Genomic DNA, 16,059 nt, shown 5'->3' with positions numbered 1-16,059 from the left:
AATTATTGCAAACATATTAGTTTAAGCTTAGCTCGAAAAGCAGCTTGGTTAGGGAATACTGATGAATGGGCCAAACTAAGAGGGAAGAAAAGGAAAGATGTCCCCTACTATAAACTCTTATATGGCGACTTTGTCGAAAAATATAGACTTTTGGAAATAAATTGGGTCACGCAGTCCAATAAAATAATTCATAAAGAAATTGCGAATTACATTTATAATGGTATGATACAGTTTAAAGACTGCACAAAAGAGGAAAATGAAAATCTTATAGATTTATTACAAAATAAAATAATATCTAGAAAAATGAATGATACAATGTGGTTGTCAGCCTTAGGTAGATTACCGGTGAGAGCAGTAGTAAAGTGGAGTTGTTTTGTTAAAACTAACTTATGTCCAATGCCAAATTGCAACGAAAACGAAACAGTTGGGCATTTACTAGTAGACTGTCAACGCTCCAGAGAAATTTGGAATTGTATTAAGGACTTGGGATTAGATATAGAACTGTCTAGGAAAAACGTCATTTATGGTGGCTTTAACCTTGATAAATTATGTGGGAAAAGACTATTGTACTGGATTGTGATTGCTGTAGTGGTGAATCAAATATGGAAAACTCGATGTAAAATGACAACTGAAAATGTGTATATTGATTGTGAAGATGTAGTTAAACAATGTATGGCCAAATTAAAATGCATGAAAAAATGTAAAATGAAATCTAAACGCATGACAATTCCATGGGACCTTTTTAATGGACTTTAGACAAATAGTGATCGAGTTCAATTAATTCTAAAAGAAAATGTAAATATTTGTATTATTACATGAAATGTATCAATTAATGTAATATTACTGTACGTGTATGATGTAAATGATATTTGTAATGTGATATAAATTTGTACAATAAAGTTTATTTAAAAACCCCTAAAGAAGTAGATTTGTATAAAGCATGACCTGTCAGAAGTGGGATTCGAACCCACCCCTCCAGGGGAGACTGCGACCTGAACACAGCGCCTTAGACCACTCGGCCATCCTGACCTGAACGCACATTATGAAAGACAATTTTCCTCAACACCCCCACATGGCCACAGATTTGTACGAACTGCTGAATCTTTTTACATTATTATGTATGTTAGAGGGTTAAAGACATAAGTTTGTATAAAGCACTAGCAGTCAGAAGTTCAAACCCACGCCTCAATGAGAGACTGTGACCTGAACGCAGCTCGTTAGACCGCATCCTGACTAGCTTGGGTACCATCGACACCACCCTCGCCCCACACGGACTAATATTTGTACGAACTTTTCACATTATTATGTACAGTAAATGTACTGACTGTAACCCATTTGCTGCACTGTACACTTTGTCACTAGGCTGTAAACCATATATCAATAGAAAGGGAGCCCCATATGAGCACTCCAACTGACCAAATAATGTTTTTTGGATGGACCATTGTTAGCACTGTAACGGCACTTGCATGTTAGGGTGTGTTTTCTCTGGTATGAGTGTATTAGGTACAGCCTTCTTGTTGGGTTTTTAACTGACTGGATTATTTATTAAGATTATTTATTATTTTTTAAGAACTCAAACCCTGTTGTGCTCGTTGTTTGCCTATTAGTTCCTCGTTGCCTTGTTGCTGTAGCTCAAGCAGCTTGTTCTGTTGAAACTGTGACTATAGTCTATCAGGGAGCAGTGGCTGAGCATTGGGAAGCCATGCTCATGTAATGGTTAGTACTCTGCGTTGTGGCCGTAGCAACCCCGGTTCGAATCCAAGTCACGGCATTATCTTTTTGTATGCCGTGCTTCAAAGGTTTCTATTCTCTCCTCGGGCAAGAGACCGAAATGAGGCTGGAGCTTCAGGAAAGTCAGAACCATAGTCAAACAGGGGCCAGTGGCGCAATGGATAACGCGTCTGACTACGGATCAGAAGATTCTAGGTTCGACTCCTGGCTGGCTCGGTTTCCTTATGCCTTTTTTTTGTCTCTCTAACTCCTTGTGTATGGAGCACCAACAATGCATCCAACAATGGAGGTCTTGTCAAAGTGAAAAAGACTTGTCAGAGCGGAAAGAAGTGGCTGATGCTGTTGGAACTATGACTGCAGTCTATCAGCCGACATGAGCCACCAGTGGCAGACTGCTGGGAAGCCGTGATCGTATAGTGGTTAGTACTCTGCGTTGTGGCCGCAGCAATCCCGGTTCGAATCCGGGTCACGGCACTGTCTTGTCGGCACCAGCTGATACTGAGCTTTGCAGTTTCCCATATGGTCTAGTGGTCAGGTTTCCTGTTTTTTACCCAGGTGGCCCGGGTTTGACTCCCAGTATGGGAATTGCCTTCTATGATTGGACTTGAGCAAAACTTTGCCCATTACTTCCTCTGCGCCTTGTTGCTGTAGCTCAAGCAGCTTTTTCTGTTGGAACTATGACTGCAGTCTATCAGGGGGCAGCCGACATGAGCCACCAGTGGCAGACTGCTGGGAAGCCGTGATCGTATAGTGGTTAGTACTCTGCGTTGTGGCCGCAGCAATCCAGGTTCGAATCCGGGTCACGGCACTGTCTTGTCGTATGCCGTGCTTCGAAGGTTTCTATTCTCACCTTGTTCTAACTCCTTGTGTATGGTTCTCTGTATCCCAGATCCAACAATGCAGGTCTTGTCAAGGTGACAAAGACTTGGTAGAGCGGAAAGAAGTGGCTGATGCTGGCACCAGCCGATACTGAGCTTTGCAGTTTCCCATATGGTCTAGTGGTCAGGATTCCTGATTTTTACCCAGGTTTTTGACTTCCGGTATGGGAATTGGCCTTTATGATTGGACTCGAGCAAAACTCTGTGTATTAGTTCCTCGGCGCCTTGTTGCTGTAGCTCAAGCAGCTTGCAGTTCAAATCTTAGGCCATGTGGGGGTGTTGAGGAAAATTGGCATTGGTAACGTGCAAGCAAGTCAGGATGGCCAAGCAGTCGTTCAGCTCGCAGTCTCCCCTGGAGCCGTGGGTTCGAATTCCCCTTCTGACAGCTCATGCTTTATACCTTCAAAATGGGAACAAAGATGCAAATGCACATAAGGTATTAAAGTTACATATAATCACAAACACCCCACCACCACCATTAAAAAGAAAACCCTCCAGCAGCACTGCAACAAGAACAGAAGAATCTCCTACAAGTCCCACCAAATCAAAGAGAATGCACTTCATAAAAGACCTCATCTCCGAATATGGCTGCATGTTGGCACTGTCGGCTGACTGAGACTTTTTGAACTGCACTATTTTGGCCCTTACATAAAGCAGCATCAACCCTTAAGTCCGTCTGTCAGTGGTACAAAGACAGTTATGCAGCATTAACACTCCGCTCTGTCAGTACATTACAATTTGCAAAGGGTAAAGGAGGTTCAGAGTAGGGGGAATTAGCTCAAATGGCAGAGCGCTCGCTTAGCATGTGAGAGGTAGCGGTATCGATGCCCGCATTCTCCAGTGCAGAAACATTATGATCATTTAAGGCATCACGTAATATAAAACTTGTTGCGTCAATGCTCACTGAAACGCAGCATCAAAATTTACAATCTTACAATGATGCTCTATTTTCACTCAAATCATTTTTTTATTTTTTTAAAGATTTTTTAAAATTGACAAACGCAATAACTTGTAATTTTTCAATTTTGAAATGTTTTTGGTTAAAGCAGCGGTACGTGACATTTTGTTGGTTTTTCATCTGGTGAACTGCTTTGTAAAAGATGAACAGCTGAAACTCACGACATCCCCTTTAAATGCAGCATCAACCCTTAAGTCAGTCTGTCAGTGGTACAAAGACAGTTATTATTTTTTTCAGTTCGTCCTAAAAGCTGGGATGAACGTTTTAAATAAACTGAGTCTGTGATGATATAAAAGCACCACATAATATAGAAAAGAGTACGTGAGATTAAACACGTTGCACTCCTACTTAATGCAGCATCAATGCTCTGTTAATCCATTAAAATTTACAAAGGGTGCCGCTCAGGTGGCGCAGCGGTAAAAAGATACACGCTGCAACCAGAGCTGGATTTCTGATACACCGTATCGAATCCAGCTCTGCCTTACCGGTCCGAGGCTGGGTGGCTATGAGCAACGATTGGCCGGTTGCTCAGTTGGGGGGCGGGACAAAGAACCGGATGTGGGTCTCTCTCTGTCAGAATGCGATTGCGACCTCTGTCGGCTGATTAAGAGGCGCCTGCACAGGGATGGGAAAGGGTGCCCTTAGGGTGTGTCTCTCCGCATGCAACGCTAGGTGGCGCCAAACTCATAAATGTGTGGGTGGCAAAGATGCATATGGCTTGCTGCTCATGTGTCGGAGGGGATATGGGTTAGCTTCGATCACCTCGGTCAGGGCAGGGTTCGGCATAGACAGAGAGGAAGCATGATGCAAAAATTGAACAATTGGATGCGCTAAAGGGAGAAAAAGGGGAAAAATATAAAAAAAAAAAAAAAAAAAAAAAAAAAAAAAAAAAAAAAAAATTTACAAAGGGTAAAGGATAGTTTTTGTAATAGAAAACTAAGACTATCTAGGACTAAGATTTGTACAAACTGTTATATCTTTTCATATTATTATGTATGGTAGTGGGTTAATGACATAAATTTATATCAAGTATGTGCTGTCAGAGATGGGGTTTGAACCCCTGCCTCCAGAGGAGGCTGCGACCTGAACAGAGCACCTTAGACCGCTCGGCCATCCTGACTAGCCAGGATATGATTAATTCCACTCTCACCCCACACGGACTAAGATTTGTACTAACTCCTTAATCTGTAACCCATTTGCTGCACTGTACACTTCGTCACTAGGCTGTAAACCATATATCAATAGAAAGGGAGCCCCATATGAGCACTCCAACTGACCAAATAATGTTTTTTGGGTGGACCATTCTTAGCACTGTAACGGCACTAGCATGTTAGGGTGTGTTTTCTCTGGTATGAGTGTAGTAGGTACAGCCTTCTTGTTGGGTTTTTAACTGACTGGATTGTTTGTTACGAACTCAAACCCGGTTTGTGCTTGTTGTAGGCTATTCAATCGTCCACAAGATTGAATAATATGAATACAGTTAATATTGTATTATATAATAGAATGACTATAAAGCTGAGTCTGAGCTTAAACACTTGCACCCTGACTTTATAATGCAGCATAAACGCTCTGTTAGTACATTAGTAAAGGTGGGGTCTTCGTAAGGGGAATTAACTCAAATTGTAGAGCGCTCGCTTAGCATGCGAGAGGTAGTGGGATCGATGCCCGCATTCTCCAGTGCAGAAACATTATGATCATTTGGCAGCAACTCGGAATCTAAAATGATAAAATTAAGGCGAAATTCGTTGCAGCATTAATCTTTAGGCCAGTCTGTCAGTGTTACAATGTCATTAACGCCCTATTTACTCTTAAACAGTTTTATTTACATACCTTTTTTGTTTTGTTTTGACAGAAACGCATGAACTTATAATGCTACAATATTAAAATGCACCAGAGTTTTATTTCTTAGTTTGATCGCTGCTATTGATATAACTGAAATGATATTATTGTTATCTTTTTTATTTACTTTTTGAATAAAAAAAAAAAAAAAGACTCACGGTGATCATTACCAGGATAAAACAGGCAGTGAATGAATGAATGTATTCCATAATAAGAAACAATAAGAACATCCATCATACCACCAGGTGGTGGAAGTGTGATTGTGTGGGGATGCTTTGACATTTGGGTGACTTCATGGGAGTCTTAATCGATTGAACCAGGAAAAATTAACCACTGCCTTGATTATCAGTGCTGAGAATCATCCACTATCTAAATAATACCTGCTCTGTGGTGGTCCTGTGGGGGTCCTGACCATTGAAGAACAGAGTGAGCAGTCTAGAGTCAGTAATTGTAGAACTTTTGTGCTTCTATATGGTAAGTGGAGCTGATAAAATGGACAGTGAGTGTAGAAACAAGGAGGTGGTTTTAATGTTATGGTTGATTAGTGTAAACTCACACACTGTTGTATGTGCTTGCATGACTGTAGGACGCGTTTTCAGTGCATTACCGTAATATCCATAAAATGTGTCCTTGCGAATTCAGTGCAGAAAAGTTTGTGTAGAGACTGCAGCAGCGGATACTGTGTTTGTTTAGAAAATGTGGTCATACTTTTTTCAACAAGGTAAGTTTATTAAAATTAAAGTTTTTTGTATATTAGCTTCTGGATATTTTCGGATACTACGGACAAAACTGTGTTGTACTGCTATGATGATACGACTATGTTCCAAACTCTTTTAGACTCTTCCACCACCGTTAGCGCTTCTCTCAGTTAGTTCAGCTCATTAAATATATTATCTACAGTATCGCTTACTTTTACAAACCCAATTTCAAGGTTTAGACAGAAGGGAAAATGTCAATGTAAATAGACAGCAGTTTGTAAAAGATGTTATTTATATTCTAGCATACAAACATACATCGCTCCAAAATATGAATGAACGCTTCAGCCAGGGTTGCCAGATTGCGCATTTCAAATTAAGCCAAAATGCTTGGAAAACCGCCCAACATACTCACGAAAAACAGCCGATAATCAGCGCTTAAACAATATTAAACCAGTTAAACATGACCTACTACTGCTGATATCTCACAAATCAGTGATTATAAATTATTAATGGCATTTGAAATAATGAATGGCATTTGAAACTATGAATGGCATTTGAAATAATAAAAAACTAAGACTAAGAAGTCTTAAGAAGTGTTTCTTTAGGGTTTTTTGTGTTTTTGCTAGAACTGTTTCTACTTGAAGAACCGTTTAGTGTAATTCAAGGTTCTTTGCTAACTCAATTTGATTTTTATAGATTTTTTTATTTTGCCACATATAAATGCTGGCCCTCTTCTGGAATCTGTAGTATGGTCCCTTTTGCGTTCCATACAGGGGATTGGGGGTGTCCCGGTGTGTACATGAGGAAAGAGTTCAGTCTGAGTAAAGATGGATATTTATTGCAGTAATACAAAACACTACATGGTGTCAGAAGTGGGATCTCTAAAAGAAAATAAAGCAGTGAGCCGTCATGTCTGACACAGAGGACATAAGCACGGGAGGCTCCGCAGCTGCGAGTCACGTTGGAGATACATTTCGCATATGCCCGCCAGAAAAGTTTGACTGCAGAGATATTCAGAACTGGACCAAATGGATCAGACGATTTGAAAGGTACAGAGTTGCATCTATTTTGGATAAAAGGGATGAGGCGTTCCAAGTGAACACATTGATATATTCTATGGGAGATGAAGCGGAGGATATATTAAATGCGTCAGAGTTACAGGAGGGCGAACGATTAATCTACAGTAAAGTTAAAGAGTGTTTTGACAAACATTTCATAGGCGAACATAATGTTATATTCGAAAGGGCCAGATTTAACATGCGGAAACAAGAGCCAGGGGAAACAGCTGAAAGCTTTATCACAGCAGTCCACAAATTGGCAGAATACTGCAAGTTCGGGACTCTTAGAGATGAACTGATCCGCGATCGCATCGTAGTAGGCATAAGAGACGTCTCCCTTTCCGAAAAGCTACAGTTGGACGCAAAACTGACCTTGACTAAAGCTATAAACTTAGTAAGACAAAGTGAGACTGTGAAACAGCAGCAAATGCTGCTGCGCTGCGCTAGCGTCCACGCACACAAAGAGCCTAGTGAGGATGTGCACGCGCTTTCACCTGCACGTAAGAACGAAGGACGCGCACCACAAAGATCTAAACAGATCACGCCTGGAAATTCGTCTGTGTGCTATAAATGTGGGAGATCGCCACCACACACTTGGAAGAACTGTCCTGCCAAGGAGTCTGAATGCAGGAAATGTCACAGAAGAGGACACTTTGCGGCTGTATGCAGATCTAAGCAGCCTGTGCACGAGATGGCAGAGGAAGAGGAACTCTTTCAGGACAGCCTTTTTCTGGGTGAGGTGAAGTCAGACAATACAGGCTGGTACTCAGATATTAAAATGAATGGGGATGTGGTGTATTTTAAACTTGACACAGGTGCAGCAGTGACAGCCATTCCCACCACACTGTATAGTTACAACAGAGACGGCCCTCTACTGCACACCCCTAAAAGACTGTTTGGCCCCAATAACAACAGGATACCCGTGGTAGGACAGATTCAGAGCAGACTTGAATGTAAGGATAAAAATTCCACTCAACCGGTATTTGTCATTGATAACTTGGCCAGGCCACTACTGGGCTTACCAGCACTCACAGCATTACACCTTGTCGAACGAATTGAGGAAATTAACACGCTGGGTGAGAAAGAGGACTCAGGAATGATCTTCAAAAATACATTCCCAAAGGTGTTTACTGGATTAGGGAGACTCAAGGGTAATTATCACATCCGCCTGAAAGAGAATGCTGTCCCCTATGCTCTGACCACTCCTCGTCGTGTGCCAATCCCCTTAACAAAAAAAGTAAAAGAGGAACTGAAAAGAATGGAAGAAATGTGGGTAATCTCAAAGATAGAAAAACCTACTGAGTGGTGTGCCGGTATGGTTGTTGTCCCAAAACCCAATGGTACAATTAGAATTTGTGTTGACCTCACCAAGCTCAATGAGGGCGTATGCAGAGAAAGGCATATACTACCATCAGTGGACCAGTCATTAGCACAGCTGGATGGCTCACAAGTTTTTACAAAACTTGATGCACGTAGTGGGTTTTGGCAGATACCCTTAGCACAACAGAGTAGAGAGCTCACAACATTTATCACCCCTGTTGGCCGTTTCTGTTTCAATGTCTTACCTTTTGGGATCAACTCAGGTCCAGAGCATTTTCAGAGACGCATGTCCCAGCTCTTAGACGGACTACAAGGGGTTATATGTCATGCAGATGATGTCCTGGTGTGCGGAGAGAATAGGGCAGAACATGATAAGCGACTCACAGCTGTTTTGTCACGACTTCAGGAGGCAGGTCTAACGCTAAACGAAAAATGCACCTTTGCACAGCCTGAGGTTTTGTTTGTGGGACATAAAGTTAGTGCAGCAGGCATTGAGCCTGACCCCGAGAAAATCAGAGCCATCACAGACATGCCCATTCCACAGAACACGGCAGATGTTAGACGTTTCTTGGGGATGGTCACTTATGTGGCAAAATTTATTCCTCAGTTTGCCGATTCTACCAAACCACTCCGGGATCTGCTGGTAAAGGACAATGACTGGACATGGGGTCATATGCAGCACACAGCCTTCGACAGACTCAGAAAGGAGCTAGCATCACCAACAGTGTTGGCTCAATACAGACCACAAGCCAAGACAAAAGTGTCCGCTGATGCATCATCCTTTGGCCTCGGGGCTGTCCTTGTACAGAGGCAGGATAACATAGAGTGGCGTCCAGTCGCCTACATTTCCCGGAGCCTATCTGAAACGGAGCAGCGTTATGCCCAGGTTGAAAAGGAGGCACTGGCTGTCACCTGGGCCTGTGAAAGGTTGAGCTCATACCTAATTGGACTACAATTCACAATAGAGACAGACCATAAACCCCTCATTGTCCTGTTAGGGACAAAAGCATTGGATGACTTGCCTCCCAGAATTCAGCGATTCCGCCTTAGACTGCTCAGGTTTACATACAGCATAGTACACGTACCAGGAAAGGCCCTCATTACAGCAGACACACTGTCCAGGGCTCCAATAAGGAGCCCACTGACATCGGAAGAAGCACAGCTGGAGGGGGAGGTGCAGGTCTTCATTAACACAGTACGTGAAAGTTTACCTGCATCCCCGTCTAAGCTTCAACAGATAGCAGAACACCAGCAGCAGGATGTCATCTGCAGCCAACTAATACTACAGTGCAAGAGAGGGTGGCCACGACAAGAGGAGCTGCCCCAGCTACTAAAACCCTATTGGGTCCACCAAAGTGAGTTACACATGAATGGTAATATCTTGATGAAAGGGCAACGCATTGTCATACCAGAGACATTGCAAAGCGAAATGCTTGCCCGAATACATGAAGGACATATGGGCATAACAAAATGCAGATTGAGGGCTCAACAGTCTGTGTGGTGGTTGGGACTGAGTGCTGAAATCACTAAAATTGTGGCCCAGTGTGAGATTTGTGCTAAGTATCAACGCCTACAACCAGAACCAATGATACCTTCAGAGCTGCCTAAGCGGCCTTGGCAGAAAGTTGGAGCAGATATGTTTTACTGGGACAATGACTCTTATTTACTGGTAGTAGACTACTATTCTCGATACATTGAAATAATAAAGACCCTAATAACCACATCAGCGGGGGTCATCAATGCCCTGAAATCAATTTTTGCTAGGCATGGTGTGCCTGAAATACTTATAACTGATAATGGACCTCAGTTTTCTGCAAGTTCCTTCTCCTCTTTTGCCACAGATTACGATTTCGGACATGTGACCAGCAGCCCATACTTTGCACAGAGCAATGGGGAGGCAGAGAGGGCTGTGAAAACAGTCAAAGGCATCTTGAAAAAGAACGCAGACCCATACAGGGCCTTGCTGGCGTACCGGGTTACACCGCTGCATCAAGGACCTTCACCTGCAGAACTCCTAATGGGCAGGAGGCTGCGCTCACCTTTGCCCGTTTCACCTGGTCAACTCAAACCACGGTGGCCAAACAGGAAAGCTTTTGCAGAGAAGGACAAACGTTTGAAACATGCTCAGACAGTTACCTATAACTACAGACATAGAGCTTCTGCCAGACCAGAACTAAAAGCAGGTCAGAGAGTCTGGATTACAAACACGCAGGAGCCTGCTACAGTACTGAGAGAAGCTGACACTCCTCGGTCCTATGTAGTGGAGACAGATTCAGAGGAAGTGAGGAGAAACAAAGCACACCTCAGACTTTTACCAGATTTACAAACCCCTCCACAGGTTGTGGAGGACACGGAACAGCAGACAGCGGAACCAGAAGAGAGGACGGGGGAGAGGAGTCAAAGAGCTCACCTAAAGAGGGAAGTTAAAGCCCCAGGGTGGCTTAAAGACTATATAACCTAGAAGAATAGGGAACGGTTATAAATGTTATCTTGTTCAGTTGATAACTGTATTTCATGCCACTTTGTTATAGTTCTACTTTGGGGAAGGGGAGATGTAGTATGGTCCCTTTGGCGTTCCATACAGGGGATTGGGGGTGTCCCGGTGTGTACATGAGGAAAGAGTTCAGTCTGAGTAAAGATGCCTGTCGGCTAAATAGCTACAGTGGTGTGGATATTTATTGCAGTAATACAAAACACTACAGAATCCACAAGGGAAAAGGAAGAGGGGCAGGCCAAGAAACAGCTGGCGCCGTGACCTAGATGCGGATGTGAAGAGGTCGGGGTACACATGGGGACAACTGGAAAAGATGGCCCAGAATCGCGATGACTGGAGAGCACTTGTTCGTGGCCTATGCCCAAAGTTGGGTGGTAAGGCGTAAGAAGAAGAAGACATATAAATGCACATAACATAAAATTTTACTCCAGAGATGTTTTTCGTTGTGCGTGTAAGCAGCAACATACTTCACCTAAAACTTGATATAATCGCTTTCAAGAGAGCCGAAACAGAAATAAAAACATTTTATATTAATTTAAGTTTTACAGGACAACGTATGTTAAAGTTTGTAATTTAAGTCACATTCTTGTGAGGATTAAAGCAGGTTCCAGATCCTGGATAGCTCAGTCGGTAGAGCATCAGACTTTTAATCTGAGGGTCCAGGGTTCAAGTCCCTGTTTGGGCGAGTTGCTTCTTACTGCATTAGGTAAGCGGTAATGTCCCGTACTACATGGTTTATTTAGAATGATGAAGAATTTGTACTTTGTGAGATGTTTGTAAGTAAAATAGCATGTACTTCATCAGCTTGAAATAATAGCACACTGTATGTGTAACATGTTCTCCACACCATCTAGTTGTACGTCCAGCTGTTTCAAACAGATTGTAGTAAAAAGAGCACCGTTTAAATCTATATTTATGTGCAGCCTAATAATGCACTGAGTTTTAGATATTAATACCCACATATTTTATGTTGAATGACATGCATCATAATTTTAGTTTTTGCTTCACGGAGCCGCTTTGTTATTGCACTGCACTAAACAGTTGGTATATCCTGCACTATTTTGGCCCTTTCATAATGCAGCATCAACGCTCTGTTAGTACATTACAATTTACAAAGGTTAAAGGAGGGTCTTTCATCAGGGGAATTAGCTCAAATGGTAGAGCGCTCGCTTAGCATGCGAGAGGTAGCGGGATCGATGCCCGCATTCTCCAGGTTTTAAATTTATGTAGAGAAACAGATGGACTACAGTCAGTAATTGTAGAACTACAAAGTGCTTCTATATGGTAAGTGGAGCTGATAAAATGAACAGTGAGTTTAGAAACAAAGAGGTTTTTTTAATGTTATGTTCTAACCTGTAATAAATTAGGTGGAGGTGGAGGCAAACCGCAAATTACAGAAACAGTGGCCACATTTCATGTAAATCACGCTGACCTGTTAGAATGAGGGGCGATGTACCAGTATGCACTGTGCGAACAACTGGTAGATCGCGATCGACGTATTGGGCACACCTGATGGATAACAACTGTACTTTTGGTAACCCCTTTGGTGTCCTTCTAAGGAATTGCTCCTGATAACTAGGGCTGGACGATATGGCTAAAATTTATATCACGATATAACTCCTAATTTCGGTCGATACGATATAATTCCGATATCGATATGAATAACACAAATGTCAGAAAAACTGCAAAAAACACCAAAATTGGATGGCGGTACCTGCAAACCTCTTTTCTGGTTTCTGGCAAGAAATACAAGCTGAATACACCACTGAATTAGTCCTTCATCTCTTATCAGCTATTTCGTCTGCTTCTTTTTCAACTGTGGACAGTGGCGGAGCCGGACAATTTCCATAGGGGTGGCAAGACTGAGACCATTGCTCACACAGGGGTGGCACAGAAACTGTCTGATACCTTATTTTTGTATGTGGCTAGTAGCTGTTGATCTAGTAGTGTTTTGGTCACTCACTCGTTTACCTATGGCAGTGAGTACCATGTAGAATTACATCAAGCCTAGCATAATAAGCTTTTTATTTTTTCTCATTTTCCCTGTGAAAAACTAAAATATAGCCTATAACCTTAACAGAATTTCAAAGATATTCCTTTGCAATACTTGATCATTTGATTGCAAACTTGTGTGTACTGATGAGACTTATTTGAACCCCAGAACAGGCCAGTGTGAATGCATGGAAAACATGTATCATGTTCTTTCTTTCAAGAACATGATACATTCTGACCAACACTATTAAGCCAAATCAGCATTGAAAATTAACTTTACTTTTAGTAGCCTTCTACAATGCTGGGGCTTCTTAAAACTGAATATTCTCTTTTCAATAGAAGTGTTATTTAAATGCTATTAAATAGTTTTTGGGAAAAAAAACCGCCCAATTAGGAGGAAAACCGCCCAATCTGGCAACAGTGGAACGCAAATATCCCGTTGGTGCTTTTACTCGTAGCGCGGCACAACTAATAAGAAGTAGTAGTAATAACTGGTATTGGTACTCAGTAGTATTAGTACTCAGTAGTACTACTTCTTCTGTAATTGTGTTGGTGGTTGACATTTATGTTGAGTGTGTAACTGCACTGTTTTGATGGAGAACTACTCGCTTGCGGTGCGCTGTTGAATTGCGTCCCTGTGGGAACACCTGCGAGCAGAAATGCTTCCGCAAAAAAGTAACACGGGCAAAGCGCGCTGACGTTATGCATATCGATCGAATTTGTTTAAAAATCATATCACCGTTATTGAAACATTTTCTATCGCGATATATATCGATATCGAATTATTGTCCAGCACTACTGATAACTTTTATTGTTTATTGAAACACAACATTTCCATCACAGATCTGCTTCAAAATTTGTAAGGTCAGTTATCAGATCTTGTATTTCTAAATTAAACTGTAATGAGTGACATTATGAGCTTTAATTAACATATCCTTCTGAGACAGAGCAATTCATTTTTGTCCCCTGTGGGAACATGTGTCCGAGATCTCTAACACAAGCACCATTGATGCAATCCATTTAAGTACTACTGTACTTTATAGAGTACACCCTGGGCTTTTTAGTAATGTCACATTTGTGGGTGTGTGGCAGCTCATGATCTTTCTTGTAATCTTTTCCTAATAATCAAATAGTTTTAAAAGATTAAAAAAATGTACAGCAATTTTATTCAATGTCCTTTGTAGTGGACAGCAGGACTTTCTACCTACCCCCTGTTTTTAGCCTATTTCTATACAAGGAAGCAGAAGGCTAAGTAAGACAGAGAAGATTTTATTACAAATTTATGCAGGAGAGTCAGATTTAAGGGGAGGCTTGGTGGGTCGCACTGTCACCTCACAGCAAGAAGGTCCTGGGTTCAAGCCCCAAGCGGGGCGCTCTGTGTCCTTTCTGTGTGGAGTTTGCATGTTTTTCCAGTGTCTGCGTGGGTTTCCTGGGGTTAATTGGAGACACTGAATTGCCCTATAGGTGAATGGGTGGGGTGTGTGTGAGTCTCCCCTGCAATAAGACACACACAGCAGCGCTTCTGGAGTTTTTAAACACTGTTACTGCTGGACTGACAATAGTCCACCAACCAAAAACATCCAGCCAACAGCGCCCTGTGGGAAGCGTCCTATGACCACTGATGAACGTCTAGAAGATGACCAACTCAAACAGCAGCAATAGATGAGCAATCGTTTCTGAATTTACATCTACAAGGTGGACCAACTAGGTAGGAGTGTCTAATAGAGTGGACAGTGAGTGGACATGGTATTTAAAAACTCCAGCAGCGCTGCTGTGTCTGATCCACTTATACCAGCACAGCACACACTAACACACCACCACAGTGGTAGCCTAGTGGGTGGAGCTTTGGGCTATTACCCAGAATTGGCGGTTTAAATCCAGGCTCTGCTATGCAGCCACTGTTGGGTCCTTGCCCTTAACCCTGTCTGCTCCAGGGGTGCTGTACGATGGCTGACCCTGCACTCTGACCACAGAGTCCAAACAAGCTGGGATATGCAAAGAAATAATTTATTGTACTATGTCTATGACAAATAAAGTATGTCTATATCTTTATATCTACCATGTCACTGCAGTGCTGAGAATCATCCACCACCTAAATAATACCTGCTCTGTGGTGCTCATGTCAATAATTGTAGAACTTCAAAGTGCTCCTATATGGTAAGTGGAGCTGATAAAATAGACAGTGAGTGTAGAAACAAGGAGGTGGTTTTAATGTTATGGCTGATTAGTGTAAACTTACACACTGTTGTATGTGCTTGCATGACTGTAGGACGCGTTTTCAGTGCATTACCGTAATATCCGTAAAATGTGTCCTTGCGATTTCAGTGCAGAAAAGTTTGTGTAGAGACTGCAGCAGCGGATACTGTGTTTGTTTAGAAATTGTGGTCATACTTTTTTCAACAAGGTAAGTTTATTAAAATAAACGTTTTTTGTATATTAGCTTCTGGATATTTTCGGATGCTACGGACAAAACTGTGTTGTACTGCTATGATGATACGACTATGTTCCAAACCCTTTTAGACTCTTCCTGGGATGTCAGAGATACCACTTTCGCCCACACCGACTAAGATCCAACTGATCAAATTATGTTTTTTGGGTGGACCATTCTTAGCACTGTAACGGCACTAGCATGTTAGGGTGTGTTTTCTCTGGTATGAATGTATTAGGTACAGCCTTCTTGTTGGGTTTTTAACTGACTGCATTATTTATTAAGAACTCAAACCCGGTTTGTGCTTGTTGTAGGCTATTCAATCGTCCACTAGATGGCATAACATGAATCCAGTTAATATTGCGTTGGAAAGTTTCATTGCATGCTGATCGGTGTGGAATACAACTGATGTACTGTATGTAGCACTAAGAAGTGGAACGCCTTTTCAGAAGAGTTGAAGCTGTTATAGCTGCAAAGGGTGGGCCGACATCATATTAAACCCTTTGGATTAAGAATGGGAGTCACTCAAGTTCATATGCATGTGAAGGCAGATGAGTAAATACTTTTGGCAATAAAATATTTTTATATTAATTGAAGTTTTACAGGACAACGTATGTTAAAGTTTGTAATTTATGTCACATCCTTGTGAGGATTAAAGCAGGT

General features: G+C 42.0%; 1 long non-coding RNA gene and 4 other non-coding genes across 5 annotated transcripts; 4 read left to right on the top strand and 1 right to left on the bottom strand.

Annotated features, from left to right (window-relative positions):
- Window positions 1–946: 946 nt before the first annotated feature.
- On the bottom strand, window positions 947–1,029 carry trnal-cag (transfer RNA leucine (anticodon CAG)). Its single transcript has one exon. It is a non-coding gene; the product is annotated as a tRNA-Leu (tRNA).
- Window positions 1,030–1,874: 845 nt separating this feature from the next.
- Window positions 1,875–1,947, top strand: trnar-acg (transfer RNA arginine (anticodon ACG)). The gene has a single exon. It is a non-coding gene; the product is annotated as a tRNA-Arg (tRNA).
- A 186-nt stretch (window positions 1,948–2,133) lies between these two features.
- On the top strand, window positions 2,134–2,205 carry trnah-gug (transfer RNA histidin (anticodon GUG)). The gene has a single exon. It is a non-coding gene; the product is annotated as a tRNA-His (tRNA).
- Window positions 2,206–9,727: 7,522 nt separating this feature from the next.
- Window positions 9,728–11,140, top strand: LOC134321765 (uncharacterized). Its single transcript, XR_010013913.1, has 2 exons — window positions 9,728–9,837; window positions 10,324–11,140. It is a non-coding gene; the product is annotated as an uncharacterized LOC134321765 (long non-coding RNA).
- Window positions 11,141–12,115: 975 nt separating this feature from the next.
- Window positions 12,116–12,188, top strand: trnaa-agc (transfer RNA alanine (anticodon AGC)). The gene has a single exon. It is a non-coding gene; the product is annotated as a tRNA-Ala (tRNA).
- The last annotated feature ends 3,871 nt before the right edge of the window (window positions 12,189–16,059 follow it).

This window comes from Trichomycterus rosablanca, chromosome 10 (genome assembly GCF_030014385.1).
Source record: "Trichomycterus rosablanca isolate fTriRos1 chromosome 10, fTriRos1.hap1, whole genome shotgun sequence".
NCBI classification, from domain to species: Eukaryota; Metazoa; Chordata; class Actinopteri; order Siluriformes; family Trichomycteridae; genus Trichomycterus; species Trichomycterus rosablanca.
This window is presented reverse-complemented; position numbering and strand designations above follow the sequence as displayed.